Source organism: Microchirus variegatus, assembly GCF_963457635.1.
Source record: "Microchirus variegatus genome assembly, chromosome: 2".
Taxonomy (NCBI): domain Eukaryota; kingdom Metazoa; phylum Chordata; class Actinopteri; order Pleuronectiformes; family Soleidae; genus Microchirus; species Microchirus variegatus.
In genome coordinates this window covers 42,919,524-42,927,614 of record NC_139803.1, presented here as the reverse complement: position 1 = coordinate 42,927,614, position 8,091 = coordinate 42,919,524, and positions in this window count along the sequence as shown.

The window sequence follows — 8,091 nt, the reverse complement described above, 5'->3', positions numbered from 1 at the left end:
GATTAAAATAACGCTCTCAGAGTGAGTCCAGCTGTGGACACTGTGTGTGTGTGTGGGGGGGGGGGGGGGGGGTGGGGGCGTTGCCATGGCGACCCAGGAGCCTCACTCTTCTGGGTACGGGGTCGGTCCACTGTCCACTGTGACATCAGCGGTGGGCGTGGTCACAGCGACACACGAGGACGGTGTCGTCTGCATACTGTTTTCTCTCGGATGTCCACCAGGGGGCGACTCGTGAGGAACTTTTTTTTAATCCTGTAAATGAATAATCCACAATCCTGGGTTTAATCTTAAAGTTCAAAATCCATAATCCCATTTTTAATCCTAGACTTCAACATCCATGATTCTGGAATTTATCCCAAAATTAAAAATCCATGATCCCATCTTTAATCCTGAATTTACCAATCCTCATTCCTTAGTTTAATCTTGAAGTTCAAAATCCATAATCCCATCTTTAATCTGAGACCTCAGTATCCATGATTCTGGAATTAATTCCAAAGTTCAAAATCCATGATCCCAGCTTTAATCCTGAAGTTACCAATCCTCCTTCCTGGGTTTAATCTTAAAGTTCAAAATCCATAATCCCATTTTTAATCCTACGCTTCAATATCCATGATTCTGGAATTAATCCTGAAATTAAAAATTCATGATCCCAGCTTTAATCCTGAAGTTACCAATCCTCCTTCCTGGGTTTAATCCCAGAGTTCAAAATCCATAATCCCAGACTTAATCTTGTGTGTTATTTTTTTTGTGATTTCCTCTAACTGTGGTCGTGGTTCGTTACTACCGAATAAAATCAGAAGAAGAAGAAGAAGAGTTAGTATTATGGTCTGTCTCCCTCTCTCTCTCTCTCTCTCTCTCTCTCTCTCTCTCTCTCTCTCTCTCCCCTTCATTCCTACTGTAACTCGTCCCAGATGTCCGAGGATCAGAGGTAAAGCAAAACATGAAATGGAGTTTGACAGCGGCCATCTTACATCTGTGTGTGTGTGTGTGTGTGTGTGTGTCCAGGTGAGACCCCCCCCCCCCCTCGCCAGGTGATGATGTCATCGACGCTCACCTCCTCTCTGCTCGGGGAAGACGGCGACCGGGAGGAGCCGACGGGAAGAGGTCAGAGGTCACAGGAGCTCATCACACACACACACACACACACACACACACACACACACACACACACACACGTGTGGTCTGTAAGCAGAGACAGCCCAGCCTGTCGCCATGGTAATGATCACCTGTCAATCAGCAGGTGATCTGTCAGCTGATAGGACGAGCTGTGACACCTCATTTCCCCCTGAGCCCGACCCCATCATGACCTCACACACAAACACACACACACACACACACACACACACACACTGGTTTCCATGACTTCAGAGGACAGTGCACTAAACCTGGTCTAATCCTAATCCTAATCCTAATCCTAATCCTGACTTCAGACTAACTCAGGGTTACGGGGACTTGATTTTTATTTTTGGGGTCCCTTTAATGTGACTGTGGAACCAGTTTTAGGTCCCCACAACATGAGGAATACCAGCGACACACACACGTGTTTGTACTTCTGTCATAGTGAGGACCCTCACTTTTTTTAGTCCTCACAAAGCCACAAACACAAGAACACACACACACACACACACACACAGTAACAGGATATATTTTGTCTCTCTCTCTCTCTCGTGTGTGTGTGTGTGTGTGTGTGTGTGTGTGTGTGTGTGTGTGTGTGTGTGTGTGTGTATGTGTGTCTTTTGCTTCTGTACAGTGAAACTGGGGCACAGCAGAAACAAACATGGCCACCGGGGGGAGGACACTCATTGAAAAGAAGTCAAAGACGGATCAGATAACTGTGTGTGTGTGTGTGTGTGTGTGTGTGTGTGTGTGTGTGTGTGTGTGTGTGTGTGTGTGTGTGTGTGTGTGTGTGTGTGTGACACCTGCACAGTCTCAGCTCTCTCCTCAGAGCTTTGAGATGTTGTATTAGCTGTGAGTTAAAGGGATAGTTCAGGGGTATTTTTTTTAGGTCCTGAGGTTCATGAAGGTCCTGAAAGTCCTGAAGGTCTAGAAGGTCCTGAAGGTCCTGAATGTCTTGAAGGTCCTGAAGGTCCTGAAGATCCTGAATGTCTTGAAGGTCCTGAAAGTCCTGAAGGTCTAGAAGGTCCTGAAGATCCTGAATGTCTTGAAGGTCCTGAAGATCCTGAATGTCCTGAATGTCCTGAAGGTCTTGAAGGTCCTGAAGGTCCTAAAGATCCTGAATGTCTTGAAGATCCTGAAGGTCCTGAAGGTCCTGAAGATCCTGAAGGTCCTGAAGGTCCTGAAGATCCTGAATATCCTGAAGGTCCTGAATGTCCTGAAGATCCTGAATGTCTTGAAGGTCCTGAAGGTCCTGAAGGTCCTGAAGATCCTGAATGTCCTGAATGCCCTGAAGGTCCTGAAGGTCCTAAATGTCCTGAAGGTCCAGAAGGTCTACAAGGTTCTGAATGTCCTGAAGATCCTGAATGTCCTGAATATCCTGAATGTCTTGAAGGACATGAAGGTCCTGAATGTCTTGAAGGACATGAAGGTCCTGAATGTCTTGAAGGACATGAATGTCCTGAATGTCCTGAAGGTCCTGAAGGTCCTGAAGGTCCAGAAGGTCCAGAAGGTCCGGAAGGTCCTGAAGGTGCCAAAGGTCCCGAAGATCCTGAATGTCCTGAATGTCCTGAAGGACATGAAGGTCCTGAAGGTCCAGAAGGTCCTCAAGGTTCTGAATGTCCTGAATGTCTTGAAGGACATGAATGTCCTCCAGGTCCTGAAGGTCCTGAAGGTCTTGACAATATCTTACAATAATGTTCACGTCTTTATCTCACTGTTAGACAGACGTCTCCAACAGGAAACTGATGTTTATAATCCACTCACTCTCCCACACCAAAGCCCATAGAGAAAATCAGTGATTTAAGCTCACGGTGGACACAGGAGCTGCTGGTCTGCTGCTGCCTCGTGTGGTCACTTTGTGTCACTGAGCTTAATCTGAACGGTGGATTTAAAAAGCCGAATTGACAAAATAGCACACGTGAACATAGTGATGGAGGAAGCAGTGGATCAACAAACTCCTGCGCGCTGTGATGTTCAAATTAAATGAAAATCGCTGATTTTCTCTATGGGGTTTGGTGCGGGAGAGTGACAAAAGTTTCACATACGCAAAAATCGACCTTAATATACCTTAAAACATGCTCACGTCGTCGTCTCGCTGCTGCACAGACGTCTCCGACAGGAAAGTGAAGTTTGTAAAAGCTCACATGATAAGAAGCAGAGCAGACGGTGGAGGCTAAAAACCTGACGTAAAACCAAACCAGACCCCATCGAGAAAACCAGCGATTTTAATTCAATTGTAACGTCGCGGCGCACAGGAGCCGTCGATCCACTGCTGCCTCTGTCACTGTATTCAACTGGGTTATTTTGTCAATTCGGCATCCTCCGGATTTAGCTCAGTGACACAAAGTGACCACACGGGGCAGCGGTTGACCAGCAGCTCCATCCTGTGTCGACGCTGATTTTCCTCTATGGGGTTTGGTGTGGTTTTTTTTCACGTCAGGTTTTCTCTGCCTCTAATCATTCACTTCCTGACGATCGTAAAAGTTTCTCCGTCGAGAAAAAAACCAAAAAGTCTGGTTTCACGAGGAACTCCGGCGGGTGACATCGTCGTTACGGGCCTTTATGAGGTGGAACCGGGGGCGTCGCGGCGGCGCTGTGGCCGGCCCCTCGTGTGTCACACCGCGTGGACACCGCGTGGTTTTCGAGGGTCCCTTCGGTTGTTAGAGCCACTGTGGGGGTGGTGGGGGGGGGGGGGGTTGAATAGTTTCCAGGGGTTCTTTGGAATGACGGAGGTCAAGAGGTTTGTCAAAAAGGAAAATCTTCAACTGGAAAAATCACACACACACACACACACACACATTCTTGTACTTGCTGCATACTGAGGACCGGGTAAAAGAGCTGACAAAGTGAGGACCAGCATTTCCACTTTATAAATCAACACAATTACAAATATCTACTTCATGAATGACATCTACTAAAATTTGACCCAAAATGTTTGGTCCAAAATTTGAAAAAAAAAATTTGACCCCAAATTTGACAAAACGTCATACTATACTGTCATCCATAATTTGAAAAAAAAAATGGACCCAACATTTTTGGTCCAAAATTTGAAAAAAAAAATTTATGCAAAACTTTTGGTCCAAAATTTGAAAAAAAAAATTGGACCCAAAATGTTTGGTCCAAATTTGAAAAAAATGTGACGCAAAATTTTTGGTCCAAAATTTGAAAAAAAACTTGACGCAAAATTTTTAGTACAAAATTTGAAAAAAAAAATTGGACAAAAATGTGAAAAAAAAAATTGACGCAAAATTTTTGGTTCAAAATTTGAAAAAAAAAATTGGACCCAAAATGTTTGGTCCAAAATTTGACAAAAAAAGTCATAATCACAAAAGTGATTTCAATGAAAACAAAGTGAGGACCGACCAAAATGTCCTCACTCCGTAAAAATGTCCTCACTTTGTTGGTTTAAAACCCTCACTGGTCCTCAGTATGGCGCAAGTACAAGAACACACTTTCAGGCACTTCAGAGCTGTCAGTATTGATCGTCTCAGAGAGAGAGAGAGACAGAACAGGAGGGCGGCCAAAAAGCTGTGTGGATCCCTCACGCACACACACACACACACACACACACACACACACACTTAGATGAAACACAAACCTTCTGTTTTTTCGTTTCTCTGCGGTTCTGCCAACAATGTGCTCATTAAAGTGAAATAACATGTCGACATGTTCCTTCCTATGCAACACACACACACACGGACACATGGACACACACACACGGACACACACACACACACACACACACAGCTGGCCTTTATAAACTCACTACAAACGTCTGGAAGTCATTTCTGTCAAATGAGCTTTGGGAGACGAGGAGCGGCGGCGGCGGCGAGGAGGAGGAGGAGGAGGAGGAGGAGGAGGAGGATTCAGGAGCCGAGCGAGGAGGTTCAGAGGGGAGGCTCCCCGGGGGCGGGGGGGGAGGAGGTGGAGGTGAGGGTGATGGAGGAGGTGGTGGTTTTGGTGGTGGTGGTGGTCCCGTCGCAACAGAACATCACTCCTTCTTCCCATGGAGTGAGAGATGATGAAGATGAGGGGAGTGGCCGCATGTTCGGGTCACATGGGGGGAAAGGCGCTACAAAGTCGCGGCGGGCGGCGCTGTGCGTCGCGCTCGTGGGCCGAACGTATAAAAAAATCGGACGTTAATCTTCCACTTAAACAGGAAGTAAGAATATATTAAATGGCCACCAGGGGGAGTGGCCACATATTCGCGTCACGCGACTCTGCGGAAACGCAAACAAAGTCGCGGCGGGCGACGCTATGTGTCGCGCTTGCGGCACGAACGTATTAAAATCGGACGGTAATCTTCCAGTTACAGATAAACAGGAAGTAAGAATATATTAAAATGCCACCAGGGGGAGTGGCCACATATTCGGGTCACATGGGGGGAAAGGCGGCAAAAGTTGCGGCAGGCGTCGCTATGTGTAGCTCTCGTGGGCCGAACGTATAAAAAAATCGGACCTTAATCTTCCACTTAAACAGGAAGTAAGAATATATCAAATGGCCACCAGGGGGAGTGGCCACATATTCGGGTCACGTGCCTCTGCGGAAACGCAACAAAGTCACGGCGGGCGTCGCTATGTGTCGCTCCCGTGGGCCGGACGTATTAAAATCGGACGTTAAACAGGAAGTAAGAATATATTAAATGGCCACCAGGGGGAGTGGCCACATATTCGGGTCACGTGACTCTGCGGTCATCGTCGGCCGGGTGGAAACGAGACAAATTCGCTGCGGGCATCGTGTCCGTCGCTATGTGTTGTGAACGTATTAAAATCGGACGTTAATCTTCCACTTAAATCGCCACCGGGGGGCGACTGCGGTAAAATTAGCATCTCCTTCTAACTCGATTTATAACATCGGTAAACATTTTTGACATTTTATGAAAAAGCCAGGTTGAAAGGAAGCTGTAGCTCCTCCCCCCTAGACCCCAACCCCCCCCCCCCCCCCCCTCACTTGTCCCTGACCAAATATTTGCTCAGACTCCGATTTCACTGACTGTCAATCACGCTCGCAGCTGCTCAGGCTCGCCGTGACCTCTGACCTCCCACATGTGTGTTTGTTGTCGCTGAACAGACGCTACCTGCAGCACTCGGGCCGGGCGGCCAATCAGGGGCCGAGACTCCGCCCACTCTGAATGTCAAGTGAAGTTCGCGGCTCGACGGCCCCCGACCTGACAGGTCTGCGCTGTCTCACACACACACACACACACACTGATAACGCACACACTCTGAGGTCAGAGGTCAACGTCAACAGCCTCCATGTTTGTTTCTCTGTCGTGATGAGACGACCTCACAGAGAGTCATGTGACGCTGAACCAGACTTACGTAAGGACCCCGGGAACAGGTCCTGGGGTCAGAACTGTTCACCTTTTTGGTTTTAAAAAAAAGGGCACCGGACAGCGCCCCCCTGTGGACTGGAGTGTGTGAACCGCGGACTGAAATCTGAAGAATCCCCTGTTTTCTCTGTGGAATTTGGTCTGGAAGTGGCACAATCTTCAAGGTCCCTGTTGGAAAAAGGGCTGTTTTTTTGCAGGGAACGTAAACTTAAAAATATCCCAGGATTCGGCCTATTTAGATTTTATTAGCTCCGACCATGTGTTCGTTCCTCAAACCCCGAGCTTTATCTCTAATAAGAGACAGAGCGAGAGGTCGAGCAGGAGTCGGAGGTAAAGACGGACGCGCCGACGACGTGGTTTCCAGATGTCGCGGCGCAGATTTATCGCGTCTTTGCTTCGTGAGTTATTGTGGAAATAAAAAAGAAAGAACAAAAAAAAAAAAATTGGACTCTTCCACAATAATGTAACAACGGGCCGATGGTTCTCATTAGCCGGCTTCATGTCATGATTCAAACATGTCTGCTGCTGCTGTTGTTGTCGTCGTGCGCTGATGGAGACGCGGGGAATGTTGAGGTCAACTTCCTGTGCCGGAGCCTGAAAGATGGCGACTTCAGTCATTAACGAAGCTCAACGGGTTTTTATTAACTTTACGAGGCAGCTGGATTTTCCTGCTGGGGCACTTGTGACTTGGAAAACGGCTAATTCAACTCTGCTGAGAGAACTGATAACGGCTAACGAAGCATTGTTTACTAAGTTAGCTTTGCTTAAAGACTGGATCCAGCAGGAGACCGATAGCTTAAGCAAATCCAGTCTAACTTGGAAAGTCGGAGCTATCAAACCCTGACATAGGATTCCAAGATGGCTGCCAGTCACGTTAACAGTAAAAACACTCTTCTCTTATTTACCTATTTGACAGTCGTACATATAGTCGTGTTCAATATTTATTCGTGAACATGTTGCGATGCTGTCTATGAGCAAAATACCACGTATAGCCTATTTTCTTTTGGGTTTGGAATAGCTAACAATGGCTATTTAGTTGCATCCTATTTTTTTCCCAGCTATAACCCGCAGTTCCAAGTTCCAATGTAAATGGAACACAGCAAAAGACTGGCACTGATGGGGAAAAGCTAGCTTCGCTTACATACTGCAGTGGGAAACAGTTAGCTTTGCTTAAAGACCGGATCCAGGAGGAAACTGCTAGCTTAAGCAAGGGCTCAGCTTAAATGGTGCATTCCAGTCTAACTTGGAAAATCGGAGCTATCAAACCCTGACATAGGATTCCAAGATGGCTGCCAGTCACATTAACAGTAACTTAACAGTAACTTATTTGGCAGTTGTACATGTAGTAGTGTTATTTATATTTATCCAGGAACATGTTGCAATGCTGTTCGTCTGAGCTAAATACCATGTATAGCCTGTTTTTTTTGGTTTGGAATAGCTAACAATGGCTATTTGGTTGTGTCCAAATGTTTCCAAGTTCTAATGGAACACAGCAGAAGACTGGCACTGATGGGGAAAAAGCTAGCTTAGCTTACAGACTGGAGTGAACAGTTAGCTTTGCTTAAAGACTGGGTCCAGCAGGAGACCGCTAACTTAAGCAAGAGCTAAGCTTAAATAGTTTGTTCCAGTTGTAGTCGGAAGTC